The following is a 19,660-nucleotide window of genomic DNA, read 5'->3' as shown; positions in this document are numbered from 1 at the left end:
GATTGTACAATGATCAACTATGAAAGACTTGGTTCTTCTCAGTGGTTCAGTGATCCAAGGCAATACCAATAATGTTTGGATAGAAAATGCCATCTGGATTAAGAAAGAGAACTATGGAGATTGAATATAAATCAATACAAGCTATGTTCACTTCTGGTTTTCTGTTTTTCTTTTCTCTCATATTTTTTCCCTTTTGTTTGGACTTTTCTCTCCCAAAATGATTAATAAATAAATGTGTATTTAAAAAGTTAATATACATGTATAAGCAGAAAAAACCCAAAAAATTTAAAAAATAACTGTCCTATTTATTTTTTCTGTTCTCACATTTCCTATATGATATTCTTATACAATTCAAACACAATTAACCATTAAACATACTGCATCCTACTTTCTCAATGAATTTCTCTATTGCCTTTTTGGTGATATTTACTTTTTTCTTGGCTGGGGTATTTAATGATTCATAGAAAGAAAAATAGTACCTAAAAGACACTGGGCTTAAAAAAAAGGCTTAAAAAAAAGGGGTAATGGTGTGTGTGTGTGTGTGTGTATGCTTGCTTGTTTCTGATTAGAAAATTCAAGACCAGCTAACAAGTTCCTTGAATAATTAAACTTGTAGATAGAAGTAAGATACTGTAAGTGAGAGACAATTGACTTATCTTTTCTCTGTTTTATTATGAAAATAAAAGTGAACAACATAATATTATTGCTTAATAGTTTCACAATGTCTATGCTATATTTGAATGAATGTTCTTAAAATGAATTATGCTCACAAAATGACTTATTACATCATATACCTTGCTTCTAATCATAGCTGGTAGAAGTTGGGGAAAAACTCTGAGATAGCCAAATAGCAACTCAGATTACCTGAGGAAATGAAAGAGAAAATGATGAATGGAGAAATATGACACAAAAGCAGCAAAAACTGTCAAAATGGAGAAATAGATTGTGACACATAAATCTGAAGAAAGAACTGGTTAGTTACTAGTTGGATAATTAATCAAAGAATACATTTCAAAAAGAAAAAAAAAAAAACTGTCCTGCTATAAGTATAAACATAAGGGTGTTTCCTGACACTTTTGAGTTTTGTGGTATTAAATTGCTATGACTTTGTGTTTACGGGAGTGATTTATCATAGTTTTCCAAGAAAAGGAGAAGGAAGACAGTCATTGTGCTAAGAAATGGTGTCTAGAATTTGAGGTGAACAATTCACAAAACTGACTGAGGAGTCCTTAAAGAAATCCAAACAAGCTTTGTTTATTTTTATATTTCTGTCATTTTGACAGTATCAGCTAATGATAAGCAAATGGATTAACACTCAATTTGAGTTCATTTAGAAAGTGACAAACAAAAAGCAAAAAAAAAAAATGATATAATCATATTTTTCATGAGGATAAAAAATAGTTCAGAAGAGTATTATGTATTGATTATGATTAATTACTCTCAAAGTTGTTATGGGATACTTTTTTTTGAAATAACTGATCTTTAAAAAGTCAGATTTTAACTGCAATGCTTCTATTATCCCATAATCTAACAATATATTATTCTTCTTTTCTACCAATAAATCTAAGAGTTTCTTAATTTGTGGTACCCTTTCAGATTTCTTTATAGTGATCACATACTTCTCTCCATTTTCTGGGTACTACAAATCCTTTCCTCATCAAAAAGAGAGGCTTATTCTTTTCTATTACCACTCTCTTGAAATAATAATTATGTCCAGAAACTAGATATTTAATTATGCTTTTAATTATCCAAAGATGAACAAATAACTGCAGAAAAATTAAACAGAAAAACAATATTAAAGAATAGGGAGCATTCCAATGTTATATGAATCTTTTCAGTAAATCTCTGACTTTAATATATACTTATATTGAACATTTTTATCTTTTTATTTTCTTTTGGACACCATTTTCAAAGATATCAACTTCTATTTCTTTTAGGTTTTCTTTTGTTCTCTGCAGTGCACCTTTTATTTTATTCCTTTTTTCCCCACCCCCTGTACAGACACGTGTGCATGTGCATATATGTACATGTATGCATATATGTATAAATACTTACAAATACATATACATGCACATGATATACATACACAAGCATATATAAATATGCGTGCATACATATAATCATAAATATTTATAATCATGCACATATAATACATATACCTTCACATGCATATAAGTAAGAGCAAACTATTCTTGTGCATTTTCCAATGCTGGGTAACATCCTCATTCATAAATCTAAGTCTTTCCATATTTTCCAATTCTTCCTACTCATCATTTCTCACACCACAGCAATATTCCAATCTTATATGGTCTAATTTTTTTAAATAGTTGAAAACAATTTTGATTAATGTGGCTGCCACATACTGTAGTTTCCCTGTTTTTCCCTTTTGATTGTCTATTTTAGTTTTAGCTTTGTCTGAGATCATGATAACTACTGCTTTATTTTTTCTTAACAAATTCTGCTCCTATTCTTTATTTTATATTTGTGCAAATCTCTTATTTTCTATCCTTCTTGACTCCTCTGTTTTACTTCTACCTGTTACCTTGCCCTTCTGTTACTTAATCTACACCCTGTTTAAGCATTTCTCCCTTATCCTCCTTAAGCTACCCACTGTTTCAAGGATCCCTTCTTTATCCTCTCTCTCCCATCCTATCCTTTTGTATTCCTTACCTGTTAATTTACACAACTCATTCCATCCTTCTATACTCTTCTTATCTTGATCACTCACTTTATTTATAAATTTAGAAGACTTATTTCATTCTAAATGTATATGTTCTTTTCTCTTTAACCCTTATCTTAAGAAAGTATTCCCTCTAAAATTTCTCCCTTATCTTCCCCCACTTCTCTTCACTTCTTATTTTCTCCCCTGAATTTGGAAGACTTTCTTACCTGTCTAGACATGTAGATATGATCTCTTCTTTAGCCCATTCCAGAAGAAAGTGTAATGCCTGAGAAAGTGAGGCAAGGTAGAGATTAGAGAGTTTTTAATATTTTATTTGAAAGGGAGAGATTGTGCTGAGGGCATTCTTCCCCCCTGATGTCCAAAGTATTCAGCAACCAATGTGAGTTCTCAATGACATATATATGCAGGTGGCTCAGCTATAGGGTAGACCCAAGTAGGGGCAGAGTCAGAGCATAGAGAGTGGAACTGAACTATCAGTCCGGTTCTGACAGGGTTGGGGGAGGCAGGAGACATTCTGATAAAATGGGATTACAGAATGGGGAGAGGCATCCAATATTCTGATGATGTTTAAGATAGAAGGTCTTTCTCCTTATCTGGAAAATGTGATTAGGAGGGAGAGATGGAAGAACAATTCAGGGAAACTGAGTCAGGATAATTGGGAAAACTGAGTTAGGACAATAAAAGAGAACTGTGGCACAACAAAAGTAGGGTTCCAGAACTCTCAGCCTTCTTCTCCTATCTAATTCCTCTGTCTGTTCTTCCTCTCACACCTCATTTGTATACTTTTTTTTTTTTTTTACCTTTTACTAGATGGTTTTACTTTTTAGAGTACATCATACTTAGCTTTTCCTCTGTCTTTCTTTTGAACTACCCAATTACTAATGACATTCTGAGTTATGAGTTTGCATTTCCACATATAAAAGATGAATAGTTTTCTCTTATTGAGTTCCTTGTAATTAATTTTGATGTTTACCATATAAGCGTGTGTGTGTGTGTGTGTGTGTGTGTGTGTATAATTTTGCAGGCAAATTTTTCTAGCAATTTAAGATTTTTTTGCAACTAAAGCCTGGCAATTTATTGAATGTCTATTTCTTTTTTGTTGTTCAGGATTATGTTTAACTTAATTGGATATGATATTTTTTGGCTGCAATCCCAGTTTTTTTGCCTTTAGATATATACTATTCTAAGATCTGCTGTCTTTTAATGTACCTGCTGCTAGGTCTTCTGTGATTCAAATTATAGCTGCACCATATTTTTCCTTGCTTTTCATAATATTTTTTTCCTTGACCTGTTTTTTTTTTTTTTTTTTTTTTTTTTTTTTTTTTTAATTTGCCTGTGATGTTCCTGTATGTTTTCCTCCTTGGCTATGGGATCTTTATTTGGTTAATAGTGATTTTTTTTTCTATTTCTACTTTACCTTTTTGTTTTAAACATGACAATCATAACAATTAACTTTAAGCATTTTTGTATTACTGCATCTATATTCTTTTTTGATCATAGCTTTTAGGTTGTCCGATTATTCTTCTGCTTTCTCCTTTTTATTTGTTTTCCATATCAGCTGTTTCTTATGAAATGTCTCCCTAAACTACTCTTTCTGATGATACTCTTCATCACAAGTCTTTTGGAACTGGTCTGAATCACCCCATTGTTGAAAAGAGCCACGTCCATCAGAGTTGATCATAACAATCTTATTGTTGCTGTTCACAATAATCTCTTGGTTCTGCTCATTTCATTTAGCATCAGTTCATGTAAGTCTCTGCACTCCTTTCTGAAATCATCCTGTTGATCATTTCTTATAAAACATCAATATTCTATAATATTCATATACCATAACTAATTCAACCATTCCCCATCTTATGGGAATCTGCTCAGTTTCCAGTTCCTTGCCCATACAAAAAGTACTGCTACAAAAAATTTTGCACATGTGGGCCCCCTTACTTTTTGTATGATCTCTTTGGAATATAGATCCAATAGACACACTTCTGGATGAAAGAGTATGCACGGTTTGTTAGTGTCTTTTTAAATACTCAACATTTGTATAATGCTTGACACATAATAGGTATTTAATAAATGTTTATTAACTTACTGCATGCCATCTTAATTCTATTTTTGAAAATATATTTTAATATATTTTGTCACTTATTCAAAATATGTATCAACTCAAAACGATCTGGTTAACATCACTTTTTTGTATATAAATTCACTGAAATTATCTATTTATCTATCTATCTACTTATCAATTTGGCTTTTTATTTACAAAATATATGCATGCATAATTTTTCAACACTGGCATTTACAAAGCCTTCTGTTCCAAATTATTCTCTCCTTCCCTCCACTCCCTCCCCTAGATGGCAGGTAGTTCTATACATGTTAAGCATGTAAGTATATGCTAAGTATGTGCTAACATATACTTTAACATACTTAACATGTATGGGATTACCTGCCATCTGGGGGAGGGAGTGGAGGGAAGGAGGGGAAAAGTTGAAACAGAAGTTTTTGCAAGGGTCAATGTTGAAAAATTACCCATGTGTATGTTTTGTCAATAAAAAACTATAATAAAAAATGTGGAAAAATGAAAAAATATATATGTTAAATCCATATATGTATATATATTTATACAGTTATCTTGCTGCACAAGAAAAATCAGATCAAGAAAGGAAAAAATGGGAAAGAAAACAAAATGCAAGGAAACAACAACAGAGAGAGCGAGAATGCTATGTTGTGATCCACACTCAGCTTACACATTCCTCTCTTTGGGTGTAGATGGCTCTCTTCATCAATGAACAATTGGAACTGATTTGGTTCATCTCATTTTTGAAGACAACCATGTCCATCAGAATTGATCACCATATAGTATTGTTGTTGAAATATATAATGATCTCCTGGTCCTGCTCATTTCACTCAGCATCAGTACATGTAAGTCTCTCCAGGGCTCTCTGTATTCATCCTGCTGGTTGTTTCTTGCAGAACAATAATATTCCATAACATTCATATACCATAACTAACTCAGCTATTCCCCAGCTGATGGGCATTCATTCATTTTCTAGTTTCTAGCCACTACAAACAGGTCTGCCACAAACATTTTTTGCATATACGGGTCCCTTTCCCTCCTTTAAGATATCTTTGGGATATAAGCCCAGTAGAAAAACTGCTGAGTCAAAGGGTATGCACAGTTTGATAACTTTTTGAGCATAATTCCAGATTGCTCTCCAGAATGGTTGGATCTATTCACAACTCCACCAACAATGCATCAGTGTCCCAGTTTTCCCACATCCCATCCAACATTTGTCATTGTTTTTTCCTGTCATCTTAGCCAATTTGACAGGTATGTAGTAGTATCTCAGAGTTGTCTTAATTTGCATTTCTCTGATCATTAATTGTAAAGGGCTGAAACTCTTAAAAGGTGTGCTTGAATCAGACAACCAAGCACTTAAGGCTAATTACCTATTGGACAGTGATTCTATTAGCATATGTTGGGAAAATGGCCCTTCTCATTGTTCTATACTGGTTAGATGTTTGGTGTATACAGATAATTTTAGGTAAGGATTAAGGGGTGAGGTGAGAGAGTTGAGAGAACTTCACTTTGCAGCAGGACCAGGAGAAGGGAGGTTGGTGGAGAGCTTGTGGCAGTTTGTCTTCTTCACTTCTCCCCCTGAAGATCAAGGACTTTTACTTTTCTTGACTCCAGCTGTTCCTGAGGCCTCCAGGGAGCTATCCTGGACTTTACAAATAATGATTTAGAGCACCTTTTCATATGACTAGAGATAGTTTCTACTTCTTCATTTGAACATTGTTTGTTCGTATCCATTGACCTTTTATCAATTGGGGAATGGCTTGCCTTCTTATAAAGTTGAGTCAATTCTCTACATATTTCAGAAATTATCAGAAATTTTGAATGTAAAAATGTTTTCCCAATTTATTGCTTCCTTTCTAATCTTACATGCATTTGTTTTGTATGCACAAAAACTTTTTAACTTAACATAATTAAAATTTTCTATTTTGTGATCAATAATAGTCTTTAGTTCTTCTTTGGTCACAAATTCCTTCATCCTTCATAGATCTGAGAGGTAAACAATTGTATGTTCTTTGAATTTGTTTATAATATCATTCTTTATGAGTAGATCATGAACCCATTTTGACTTTATCTTGATATATGGTGTTATGTGTGGATCAATATCTGGTTCCGGCCGTACTAGTTTCCAATTTCCCCAGCATTTTTTGTCAAATAGTGAGTTCTTATCCCAAAAGTTGGGGTCTTTGGGTTTGTCAAACACAAGATTGCTATAGTCATTGACTATTTTGTTCTGTGAACCTAGTCTATTCCTGCTCTATTTCTTAGCCAGTACCAAAAGGTTTTGATGGCCACTGCTTTATATTATTCTTTTATATCTGGTACAGCTAGGACACCTTCATTTGCTTTTTTTCCATTAATTCCCTTTAAATTCTTGACCTTTTGTTCTTCTAGATGAATTTCATTGTTAATATTTCTAGATCAGTAAAATAGCTTCTTGGGAGTTTGATTGGTGTAGCACTAAATAAATAGATTAGTTTAGGTAGTATTGTCATCTTTATTATATTTGCTCATCCTAAGAGCACTTAATATTTTTCCAGTTGTTTAGATCTGGCTTTATTTAAGTGGAAAGTGTTTTGTAGTTTTGCTTGTATATTTCCTGACTTTTCCTTGGCAGACAGATTCCCAAATATTTTATACTATCAACAGTTATTTTAAATGGAATTTCTCTCTTTATCTTTTGCTTTTGGTTTTTGTTAATGATGTATAAAAATGCTGATGATTTATGTGGATTTATTTTTTATCCTGCAACTTTGCTAAAGTTGTGGATTATTTCTAATAGCTTTTTAGTTGATTCTCTGGGGTTCTCTAAATATACAACATCATATCATCTACAAAGAGTGATAATTTGGTTTCTTCTTTACCTACTCTAATTCCTTTAATCTCTTTTTCATCTCATTGCCAAAGCTTGATAGAACTGACATGTCAATCCATCTGGTCCTGGGGATTTTTTCTTAGGGAGTTGATTAATAATTGTTCTATTTCCTTTCTAAAATAGGATGATTTAAGCAATTTACTTTCTCCTCTGTTAATCTGGGCAATCTATATTTTTGTAGGTATTTCTCCATTTCACTTAGGTGTAGTAAGCCTTGGAGATATTTTAAAGCTCCATTAATGATTTTAAGTGTCCCATGAAAACAAAAGCCCATGTTTTTAATAATAACACTCTATAAATTTTACTGTATAATAATGAAAATATATTATTTTTAAAATTTATGCTACAATGAGGATTATAGAGAGGCACATGTTAGGTGCAGACAGTTCACAACATATAAGCTTTGAAGAATTAAAGTAAAAGATGTGATCAGGGAAATATATGACAAGAAGAGATGACAATTTGTTTATATGGCAAGGGTGGGGGTACTAGACAGGGAACCTGAGTCGCTCCTGAGGTAGGAAACATAAAAGAAGCCCTTTAACAAGTTGATGAATTCACCAAGGTTTTGCTAAGACAGTAGCATGCTAATGTGTCATATTAAGCAGGACTAAGTTAGATTTGGTAAAACAAATGAGTTTTAGGACACTTTTACTGGCCCCTTCCTCATGCCAAGAGGTGAGCATTGTGGACTTTAAAGAAAATTTTCAGATACCTAAGGTCCTACAAATCCCATTGCTACTTAAGTTCAGTTAAAATATGACTCTGTGGCTTGAGTCACCTGCATATAGGGTTGTAATTATAGCTCCAGGTATATCTACACCTGATGCTTTGTCTCTTGCCTATTGTCACATGATTTTGAGGTAGGTAAAAATGGTAAAATAGTATAGGTGATGTATTTTAATTCACAAATAATTGGACTTAAAAGCATGATTTATAAAAATTTGTAGGTCTCATTCCATCTTTCCATAGATATCAGAGTCTGGTACTAAGATAAAAGTCAAGATGATTGATGATGGCTCAGATGCAGTGAGTAATCTTAGCATCTTCAATGTCTAACAAAGCTCTAAGTACCCCACAGTGTCTACTTTTACTGCTTTCATTGCCTGTAGAAATAAAATTCATAACCACACATTCTGTATTCTTTACATACTTGGGGTAGACACTCTTCTCACTATTGTGTTTGGAGACACTCTATATTTGGTTTAGCCCAACTGCTGAAACAGTTTATGAGGGTGTAACCTCTTCATGTTATAGCTACTTGAATCCAGATACCAAAGGTGGAAAGCAGCCTTGAAAAGTGTTTGGCAGATACTTGTATTCTCTGACACTTATGCACATCAAAAATATAATCCTAGAGAGATAGGGTGAATTTTTTCAAAGTGTTCTCAATAGACCATCATAAACTAATTCTGAAGCCACAGATTATGAACCTTATGTTGAATATAATCCCTTTCTAGACAAACTTCCAACTGAAGAAATTTTGAATGCCATTAGGTTCCTCTCATATGGCAAAGCACTTGGTGCTGATTCTCTTTAACCTGAGATTTATAAAACAGGGAATCCACTGCTCATTCAAAAGGTGTTACATTTTCTGAGTTATTTGGCAAAAGAAGGATATCCCTTGCTCAAATGTTCATCTCAATAAAGTAAAAGGAAATAAATTTCCCTGTTAAAAATCAGGGTTGTTGTTGCTGGTAGATTCCTCTAAATCATTGTCAGAAAGATTCTTGCCAGCTCCCTCCTCAATAGGCTGATATATAACTTAGAAGATGGTCATCTACCTGAGAGTCAGTATAGCTTCAAAAAGGAACAAAGAACAGTCTACATGGTGTTTGTTTGACAATTCTAGGAAAAATGCTAGGAGCAGAACAGGTGTTTGAATGCAATATCCATTCATCTGATCAGGTCTTTAATGTTGTCATTTATGAGGGCTTGTTAGATGATCATATTAACATTTGGTTGCCCAGAAAAGTTCTTTAGTATTGCATGTCAGTTTCTTGATGGCATGCTTACCAGGACTTTAGCTAATGAATGATGCTCTTGCACTTTCCCCGTCACTAATCAAGTAGACATTGTTTAGCATGATGTTTTCATTGATGTTGTCAGAAACCTTTAATGAGTACTCCTTGTGGTAAACTTGTGGGACATATAAACAAAGACCATATATGATTGAAAGTCATGTATGGTTTGTGATTTTCACAATGATTATGCATTGTGATTGCAACCATTTGCATGGTTGTGTGTTGAAGGGTGATCCCAAATAAATACGATCATTTTTTGAGTATTTGAGAAGTGTTTCTATCCCCTAAATCGTATTGGAGTCAGAATATTGGAAATTGTTTCATCTCACTGTATACTAAAGGGACATAGAACTTCTGCTTTGTGACCTTGAACTAGAAGGAATAATGGAAGTGTAGTGTAAATGACCCAGCATTATTCAGAAGAATCAATTTTTGCTTGGATTCTAGTGACAGCCATTTTCTAAGGCTATACCTGGACTTTTCTTCTGGTACAAAATTCCATAGGTTAATCTGAGCAATTGTTTCCTCAGGGCTTAGTGGTTTCATAAGTTTGATGAATTAGGAAGTAGCTGAGGCAGCTTTTTCCTTTCCTTGTGCACAGTCCCTTTTGGTCAGGTTTGGAATCTATTTTTATCAATTATGCTTCTGAGCCTTGTATTATTATGTGGGCAAATATTGTAATATTCAATGTTTTTATCTCTATTGTAACTTAAGATGCACTAGGGAGAACTGAATTAGCCAGAGATTTGTCATCATTAGGTGAATAGCTGATATTGATTTTAAAAGGAAAAAAAAATCAAGAGTAGCCTACATAGGCCATCATAACTTAAATTATACAGGAGAAAAACATGAGTCATTTTCTCTGTTAAAATTATATAAATTGTATACACATATATATCTCAAAGAAAATTCATTCTTGGAAAAGGATGTGTGGCTCCTTCTCAAGTTGGGAAAAAAGAAAGAAAAACATTTCAAAAAGCTATCCTTAGGCCTGAAAACTTTAGAAGTTGAACCAAAGGGCTAAAAGAGATAGGTGATATAGGGCTGCTCTTGCAGTAAAGAAAAGTTAAAAGCAAAGGACTAGATGAAGAGAAAACCAGAATGAATTAGGAAAGAAAAGGTATATGTTACATTGAAGTTAGCAGTATGCTATAAGGGAATAAAATTCAGGTATTCAGAGAAAGAAAAATGAATATTAGATAGAAATGGGGGTAATATTGTGAGTGAAAATATATCATGGGGTTATGTCCCTTATAGGCATCTCAAATAAACATGTCTGAAACAAAACTCCTTTTTTTCCCTCTTAAATCCACCTCTTCTTCCTAATTCCCCATTTTTCCTTCAATTACCATCATTCTTCCAGTCACTGAAGTTCACAACCTGGAAATCATCTTCAATTCTTCACATTCAATCAGTTGTCAAAGTCTTATAGATTCTTTTTTCAATAGTCTCTCTTATTTTCTTCCTGCTTCAATGACTATCATTCTTATTTAACATACATAGAATATGAGACATAATAAAGGTGTTTAGGTAAAGGACAAAGGAAGAATAAGTGACATTGGGAATTAACAGAAGACCTTACAATCTATTAGTAGGAGTTTTAAAATGGATTTACATGACATTTAGATTTTGGAGATCTATATTTAGCTATATGATAAAAGTAATACTTAATAAAGATTACTCTTAGTGAGAAGATGGCTACATATTCCACTCAAGAGTATCCAGATTCTCCATGAACACTCCGATAAACATCTAAAACTGTGCCACATTAAAAAAAGAAAGAGAAAATAATAAGAATCAACTAAAGACACTTCTCAGATCAGTGCTTCTCAGAAAGAATATTGTAATTCTTTAGATGCCCTACATATAGATAAGCTGGGATTGATGGAAGACATATACAATGCAGGCCAATGAAAATGGGGAAGGGGATTCTATTCCACCTAACAAAGGATGACTTCATAATCTAGAATAGCAGAAAAGGGGTCATTACAAGAATATCCAAAAGAAATAAAACAAGATATACAAAATGGATTAGGTAAAAAATGGCAACAAACTGATAATTTAGAATAAACAGTTTGAAATCTTATCCAAGAATTTAATATCTTGGAAATTAAAATGCACCGAAGGAAAAACAATAACTCCATGAGAGAACAAAAAAATTAAAACAAAATCAACAGAATGGAAAAAAAATAAAGATGATAATGTTATCTCAAAACCACTGACCTGGTTTTCTTGGTTCAGTGTTCTAAAGTAGAAGAACATTTCATACCTGTAGCACTTTGGAAGTATTTAGCACATTTTTAAATTCCTTTTTAATACAGTTAGCAGAGTCTAGGAGAAGTAAAGCTATGGGAGCTGGAACATGCAGGTGTTTTTCATATAGGGGTTTTCAAATTTTTAGTATTTTTGAGTGTGATAAAAGTCCAGTTTTCTGCTAAAGAAGAAAAGAAGATTTTGGATTTAAGGAATAAGGAAGAAGGAGAAAATATGGAACCCTAATGAATGGAAAAAAATAAATTATGAGAAGTTTGAAGATCTAAGTTGGAACTGTTGATTGTAAACTGGCTGCAAGTTCTAAAACCTCACATTTACTAAAGGTGGGAATCTATTTATTAGAAAGAGAAAGTGAATGATTCTTGAGGTTATTTAATGTTGGCACATGAAAAATGATGAAAATACAGGAGTGGTTAAATAATCAAGAACCAATCATTTTGCTTTTTGTCTGACTCTGGCATAGAAATGATATTAAAGAAGGTGATTAACTCAGAGAGATTGCTCTTAGGGAAACAATATGCACAATATACAAGATAACATAAATCTTGTCATCATCACTTCATCTTTTTGTTCAGGCATCCAAGCACCCGAAGATAGAAACACATAATGCTTCAGTAGTTTAATAATACAATGAGAAAGAAAATGCAGAAAACCTAACCTATGTAATGGTTACATTCACAAAAATGTGTCTATAGTTCAGTGATTAGGTTTACTACTCCTATATATCTATAAACTAATCTGACTTCTATATCTACCTTTTCTTTATACAATCTCTCTATTATAGGGTGATATGGTCAGTGATAACTCAGCTTCTTTTTTTTTTTTTTTTTTCTGTCCTCTCTAAGAGCTATGGATCACTGAAGCAAAAGTGAATTTTGCACTAATTCTAATAGAATCAAACGATTCCGGGGGCGGAGCCAAGATGGTGGAGAAGACACACGCGACTTTCTAAGCTCTTCTCTTACCCTCTTTATCAATATTATATCGAGCCTCAAAAATAGTCTTGACTGCTACAATTTGTAAAGATAAGAAGTAGAACAACTCACCGGCCGAAGAAAATCTGCAGTCTCGCCAAAAAAAGGTTGGTTCCGGGGCCAGGGGGGAGATCAGCGCAGACGGGGAGAGAAATTAGGTTCTGAGGAGAGCCTCAAACCGAGGGTGAAAGCACAGATCTCAGCACAAGCGCGCAGCCCCAACCCCCAGTACGGGCTTTTCCTTGGGGCAGTTGTGATCCTGCACGGCAGGAGGACGCAGCCCGGGTTAGCCTCCAATCTGCACAGTGGGGAGCTCGGCTTGGGGCCATAGAGCTTTTCCAGGGCCGATTTGCATCAGGCAGAGACACTGGGGCAGAGTTCAGGGCGGTCTGCGGTCTGTGGTCAGCTGCTAATACTCACAGTCCCACAAGAGGCTCCGGCCTGGGGCAGTGACACTTTCACCCCTTAGTCTCTAGCCGAGGGCAATCGCTAACCCACACAGCCCAACTGGGCACTTCGATAGCTCTGCCAGTGCTGAATCCACTTCCTGTTGGGGGAAGGGAAGACTCTCACTCAGAGCACTCCCATACCTCGGAGCCGGAAATCGGTTTACATCTCTCCCTGCTCTGCAGAGGAAGCTGGTAACCCCCTTGCCTAGGAGACATACCCTAAAGGCTTTAAAACATGAATAAAAAGATGAAAAGAAAGATCAACAGCTTCTATGCAGAAAAAGAGCAGGTCAGCAAACCTGAAGAGACCTCAAACAGCAAAAATGCATCAGACTGTCCTCCTTTACATGATGCTCTCATAGAAGAGACCATTAAAAGTCTCAAAAGAGAGTTAGAAGATAAATGGGGAAAGGAAAGAGAAGCCTTACAAGAGAGCAACAACTTCCTGAAATATGAATTGGAAAAAGTAAAAAAATCTCAGGAAAGTAAGAATTGTGAATTGGAAAAAATAAAGAATTCACTAGAAAGTAGGATTTGTGAATTGGAAAAGACTCGCAAGAAAGTAGGATCTGTGAATTGGAAAAAGAAAATAATTCACTAAAAAGAAAAATTAGTGAAATGGAAAAAAATTCCACAGACCAAAACAATACATTTAAAAACTCAATTGGACATATACAGAAAGAAGTAAAAAAAGCTAATGAAGAAAATAATTCTTTAAAAATTAGAACTGAACAAATAGAAACTAATGATTCATTGAGACAGCAAGAATCAGTCAAGCAAAACAAAAAATGACAAACTGGAAAAAACCATGAATTATCTACTTGCAAAAACGACAGACTTGGAAAATAGATCTAGGAGAGATAATCTGAGGATTATTGGACTTTCCGAAAACTATGATGAAAAAAGAGCCTAGATACTATTTTACAAGAAATCATCAAAGAGAACTGCCCAGATGTAATAGAATCAGAAGGTAAAATAGACATTGAAAGAATTCATCGAATTCTTCCTTCTGAAAGAAACCTTCTGAAAGAAACCCTAAAATAAAAACCCCAAGGAATATTGTGGCCAAATTTCAGAACTATCAGATTAAGGAAAAAATTTTACAAGCAGCCAAAAAAAAACCATTTAAATACCGAGGTGCCACAATAAGGATCACCCAAGATCTGGCTGCCTCTACATTAAAGGAAAGAAGGGCCTGGAATATGATATTCCGAAAGGCACAAGAACTTGGGATGCAGCCAAGAATAAACTACCCAGCTAAGCTGAGCATTTTCTTCCAGGGAAGAAGATGGACATTTAATGAAACAAATGAATTCCATTTGTTTCTGAAGAAAAAACCAGAACTAAACAAAAAATTTGATCTCCAACTATAGAACTCAAGAGATGCAGAAAAGGTAAAAATAACTCTTGAGAATTGTATTTCTGTTGTGGATATACAAAAAGAATACATGTATAATTTGATTGTACTGATATAACATAAAAAAGGGAAGTAGATATGGAAAAGGGATGATGGCAGAATAAGGTGGGAAGGAGGGATAAAAAGAGGGAAACCACATCCCACAAAGAGGCAAAGGAAACTTATCATATCTGAGGGAATTTAGAGAGGGGGAGGAACATTGTGTGAATCTTACTCTCATCAGAGTTGGCTCAAAGAAAAAATAATTGACATTTGTTTTAGAGAAAATTCTCTCTCGCCTCATTAAAAACGGGGGAGAGGAAAAGGGAAAAGAAAAAGAGTAATAAGGGAAGGAAAGGGAAAAGACTCAAAGGGGGGGAGGGAGGGATTATAAAGAGGGTAAGCATCGTGATACAAGAGGGGTACATAAGTTTAAAAGGGGGAAAGAGGGTTGGGGGAGGCAAGAATAAGTAAAGCACAATCTGGGGTTATTAGGATGGCAGGAAATACAGATTTAGTAATTCTAACCGTAAATGTGAATGGGATGAACTCCCCCATAAAGAGGAGGCAGATAGCAGACTGGATCAAAAGTCAGAACCCTACAATATGTTGTTTACAAGAAACACATTTAAAGCAGGGAGATACATATAGAGTAAAGGTAAAAGGCTGGAGCAAAATCTATTATGCTTCAGGTGAAGTCAAAAAAGCAGGGGTAGCCATCCTTATCTCAGATCAAGCAAAAGTAAAAATTGATCTAATTAAAAGAGATAAGGAAGGAAACTACATCCTGCTAAAGGGTAGCATAAACAACGAAGCAATATCAATATTAAACATATATGCACCAAGTGGTATGACATCCAACTTCCTAAAGGAGAAGTTAAGAGAGTTGCAAGAAGAAATAGACAACAAAACTGTAATAGTGGGAGATCTCAACCTTGCACTCTCAGAATTAGACAAATCAAACCACAAAACAAATAAGAAAGAAATTAAAGAAGTAAATAGAATATTAGAAAAATTAGGTATGTTGGATCTTTGGAGAAAATTGAATGGAGATAGAAAGGAATATACTTTCTTCTCAGCAGTTCATGGAACCTATTCAAAAATTGACCATATATTAGGACATAAAGACCTCAAAATTAAATGCAAGAAAGCAGAAATAGTAAATGCTTTCTTTTCAGATCATGATGCAATAAAAACTACATTCAACAAAAAGTTAGGGGGAAATAGACCAAAAAGTAATTGGAAACTAAACAATCTCATCTTAAAGAATGATTGGGTGAAGCAGCAAATTATAGATACAATTAATAATTTCACTCAAGATAATGACAATGATGAGACATCATACCAAAATTTGTGGGATGCAGCCAAAGCGGTAATAAGAGGGAATTTTATATCCTTAGAGGCTTACTTGAATAAAACAGAGAAAGAAAAGATTAATGAATTGGGCTTGCAACTAAAAAAAATAAAAAGACCAAATTAAAAACCCCCAATCAAATACTAAATTGAAATTCTAAAATTAAAAGGAGAAATTAAAAATATTGAAAGTAAAAAAACTATTGAACTAATTAATAAAACTAAGAGTTGGTTCTATGAAAAAGCCAATAAAATAGATAAGCCTTTGGTAAATCTGATTAGAAAAAGGAGGGAGGAAAATGAAATTAGTAGTCTTAAAAATGAAAAGGGAGAACTTTCCACCAATGAAGAGGAAATTAGAGAAATAATAAGGAGTTATTTTGTTCAACTTTATGCCAATAAATTTGATAACCTAAGTGAAATGGATGACTACCTCCAAAAATACAGACTTCCCAGACTAACAGAGGAAGAAGTAAATTGCTTGAATAGTCCCATTTCAGAAAAAGAAATAGAACAGGCAATTAAACAACTCCCTAAGAAAAAATCCCCAGGACCAGATGGATTTACATGTGAATTTTACCAAACATTTAAAGAACAATTGGCCCCAATGCTATATAAATTATTTGATAAAATAGGGAATGAAGGAGTCCTACCAAATTCCTTCTATGACACAGACATGGTACTGATACCTAAACCAGGTAGGCTGAAAACAGAGAAAGAAAATTATAGACCAATCTCCCTAATGAATATTGATGCTAAAATCTTAAATAAGATATTAGCAAAAAGACTACAGAAAATCATCTCCAAGATAATACACTATGATCAAGTAGGATTTATACCAGGAATGCAGGGCTGGTTCAATATTAGGAAAACTATCAATATAATTGGCCATGTTAATAACCAAATTAACAAAAACCATATGATCATCTCAATAGATGCAGATAAAATCCAACATCCATTCATATTAAAAACACTTGAGAGTATAGGAATAAATGGACTTTTCCTTAAAATAATCAGCAGCATCTATTTAAAACCATCAGTAAGCATCATATGTAATGGAGACAAACTGCAACCATTCCCAATAAGATCTGGAGTGAAACAAGGTTGCCCACTATCACCGTTACTATTTAATATTGTATTAGAAACGCTAGCTATAGCAATAAGAGCTGAGAAAGAGATTAAAGGAATAAGAATAGGCAATGAGGAAACCAAATTATCACTCTTTGTCGATGACATGATGGTATACTTAGAGAACCCCAGAGATTCTGCTAAAAAGTTATTAGAAATAATCCACAACTTTAGCAAAGTTGCTGGTTATAAAATAAACCCACATAAGTCATCAGCATTCTTATATATCACTAACAAAATCCAACAGTCAGAGTTACAAAGAGAAATTCCATTTAAAGTAACTACTGATAATATAAAATATTTAGGAATCTATCTGCCAAGGGAAAATCAGAAACTTTATGAGCAAAATTACAGACCACTTTTCACACAAATTAAGTCTGATCTAACCAATTGGAAAAATATTAAATGCTCTTGGATAGGGCGAGCAAATATAATAAAGATGACAATATTACCTAAACTAATCTATTTATTTAGCCCTATACCAATCAGAGTCCCAAAAACTATTTTAATGACCTAGAAAAAATACAACAAAGTTCATATGGAAAAACAAAAGGTCAAGAATTTCAAGGGAATTAATGACAAAAAAATCAAATGAAGGTGGCTTAGCTGTACCAGATCTAAAATTATATTATAGAGCAGCAGTTACCAAAACTATTTGGTATTGACTAAGGAATAGATTAGTTGATCAGTGGAATAGATTAGGTTCAAGGGATAAAACAGTCAACAAATATAGCAACCTAGTCTTTGACAAACCCAAAGATCCCAGCTTTGGGGAAAAGAACTTACTGTTTGATAAAAATTGCTGGGAAAATTGGAAACTAATATGGCAGAAACTAGGCATTGATCCATACTTAACGCCGTACACCAAGATAAGGTCAAAATGGGTTCATGACCTAGGCATAAAGAATGAAATTATTAATAAATTAGAGGAACACAGGATAGTTTACCTCTCAGACCTGTGGAAGGGGAACGTCTTTATGACCAAAGCAGAACTAGAGATCATTACTGATCACAAAATAGAAAATTTCGATTATACCAAACTGAAAAGTTTTGTACAAACAAAACTAATGCAGACAAGATTAGAAGGGAAGCAATAAACTGGGAAAATATTTTTACAGTCAAAGGTTCTGATAAAGGCCTCATTTCCAAAATATATAGAGAATTAACTCTAATTTATAAAAATCAAGCCATTCTCCAATTGAAAAATGGTCAAAGGATATGAACAGACAATTCTCAGATGAAGAAATTGAAACTATTTCTAGTCATATGAAAAGATGCTCCAAGTCATTATTAATCAGAGAAAAGCAAATTAAGACAACTCTAAGATACCACTACACACCTATCAGATTGGCTAAGATGACAGGAAAAAATAATGATGATTGTTGGAGGGGATGCGGGAAAACTGGGACATTGATGCATTGTTGGTGGAGTTGTGAACGAATCCAACCATTTTGGAGAGTAGTTTGGAACTATGCTCAAAAAGTTATTAAACTGTGCATACCCTTTGATCCAGCAGTGTTACTACTAGGATTATTTCCCAAAGAGATTATAAAGAAGGGAAAGGGACCTGTATGTGCACGAATGTTTGTGGCAGCCCTTTTTGTAGTGGCTAAAAACTGGAAACTGAATGGATGTCCATCAGTTGGAGAATGGCTGAATAAATTGTGGTATATCAATATTATGGAATATTACTGTTCTGTAAGAAATGATCAACAGGATAATTTCAGAAAGGCCTGGAGAGACTTACATGAACTGATGATGAGTGAAATGAGCAGGACCAGGAGATCATTATATACTTCAACAACAATACTATATGATGACCAGTTCTGATGGACCAGGCCATCCTCAGCAACGAGATCAACTAAATCATTTCTAATGGAGCAGTAATGAACTGAACCAGCTATGCCCAGAAAAAGAACTCTGGGAGATGACTAAAAACCATTACATTGAATTCCCAATCCCTATATTTATGCACACCTGCATTTTTTATTTCCTTCACAAGCTAATTGTACAATATTTTAGAGTCTGATTCTTTTTGTACAGCAAAATAACGTTTTGGTCATGTATACTTATTGTGTATCTAGTTTATATTTTAATATATTTAACATCTACTGGTCATCCTGCCATCTAGGGGAGGGGGTGGGGGGGTAAGAGGTGAAAAATTGGAACAAGAGGTTTGGCAATTGTTAATGCTGTAAAGTTACCCATGTATATATCCTGTAAATAAAAGGCTATTAAATAAAAAAAAAGAAAGAAAAAAAAGAAGAAAAAAATAAAGCAAATTAATGGAATTAAAAAAAAACAAATCAACCATTTTCTGATAATAAATCATGAAGAAATTTATTTAAAAACAATTCTTTGGTATGCATATAATTTTATCGTTTATTAAAGATGAAAGCAAATTTGCATACTAAAAAAAAAACAAGAATCAAA

At 33.9% G+C, this 19,660-nt stretch overlaps 1 long non-coding RNA gene across 1 annotated transcript; it reads right to left on the bottom strand.

The window, feature by feature from the left end:
• Positions 1-662: 662 nt before the first annotated feature.
• Positions 663-11,565, bottom strand: LOC116421030. Its single transcript, XR_004231369.1, has 3 exons — positions 11,003-11,565; positions 2,890-2,948; positions 663-864 (listed from the first exon to the last, which is right to left on the bottom strand). It is a non-coding gene; the product is annotated as an uncharacterized LOC116421030 (long non-coding RNA).
• Between the last annotated feature and the right edge of the window lie 8,095 nt (positions 11,566-19,660).

This window comes from Sarcophilus harrisii, chromosome 1 (genome assembly GCF_902635505.1).
Source record: "Sarcophilus harrisii chromosome 1, mSarHar1.11, whole genome shotgun sequence".
Classification (NCBI taxonomy): Eukaryota; Metazoa; Chordata; class Mammalia; order Dasyuromorphia; family Dasyuridae; genus Sarcophilus; species Sarcophilus harrisii.
This window is presented reverse-complemented; position numbering and strand designations above follow the sequence as displayed.